General features: G+C 36.6%; 1 protein-coding gene across 1 annotated transcript in view; it reads left to right on the plus strand.

The window, feature by feature from the left end:
• The window catches only part of HEATR2 (HEAT repeat containing 2), a 31,734-nt gene that overhangs the window by 17,220 nt on the left and 13,833 nt on the right, over positions 1 to 681 (plus strand). The gene's annotated exons all lie outside the window — the stretch shown is intronic.

The following is a 681-nucleotide window of genomic DNA, read 5'->3' on the forward strand; positions in this document are numbered from 1 at the left end:
AATCTCACTTATTTTCTCCACATCTGGTACTTCCATAATAACATCTTTGTCTGGCAAGTGATTAGTCTGTAAAATTCTAAGGGCCCTAGACATGTTTCGGTTAACTTGTGCAGTTGAGTTCCGCTTAAAAATATTAAAAATATGACTACAATTTGTAGTTCTACTGAACCACTTGGAGTCAAATGATGTCACTCATAGCGCTGCACTACATCTTTCCCTGCTAGAACTGGCCATGCTGACGACATATGTTATTTCTCAGTAGGGTTTCTAATGGTGTCTTGCTCCCCATTCTTGATTCACTGTCCACTGAAATCACTAAGACTATAGATGCTGCTTTCAGCATGCTTTTAATCTCTTCCTTAGAGAAGTTTTGTATCTCTGGTAGGAGTCTTCAGGAATTATAGAAGCAAATTTTCCTTTGCTTTGAAATACATATGCTACAAGTGGTTAAGAAAATCTATATGCATCCTTGCCAAGCATGATCATGTCTGGAATTCATTTAGTAGTTCCTTTATGTACGTGTTTTATTTGCCTGTCTCATGCAATAGCCTAAATGTAAATGTGAAGAAGGTATTTCAAATGTAACAGTGAATTTTGGTACTTCTAAGCAACAGAAGTTGAGAATTTCAAAATTAACCTGCCCAGCTACTGTAAAGAGAAAGCGTCTTGCATAATTAAAAC

This window comes from Pygoscelis adeliae, unplaced genomic scaffold (assembly GCF_000699105.1).
Source record: "Pygoscelis adeliae isolate BGI_AS28 unplaced genomic scaffold, ASM69910v1 Scaffold242, whole genome shotgun sequence".
NCBI lineage: Eukaryota > Metazoa > Chordata > Aves > Sphenisciformes > Spheniscidae > Pygoscelis > Pygoscelis adeliae.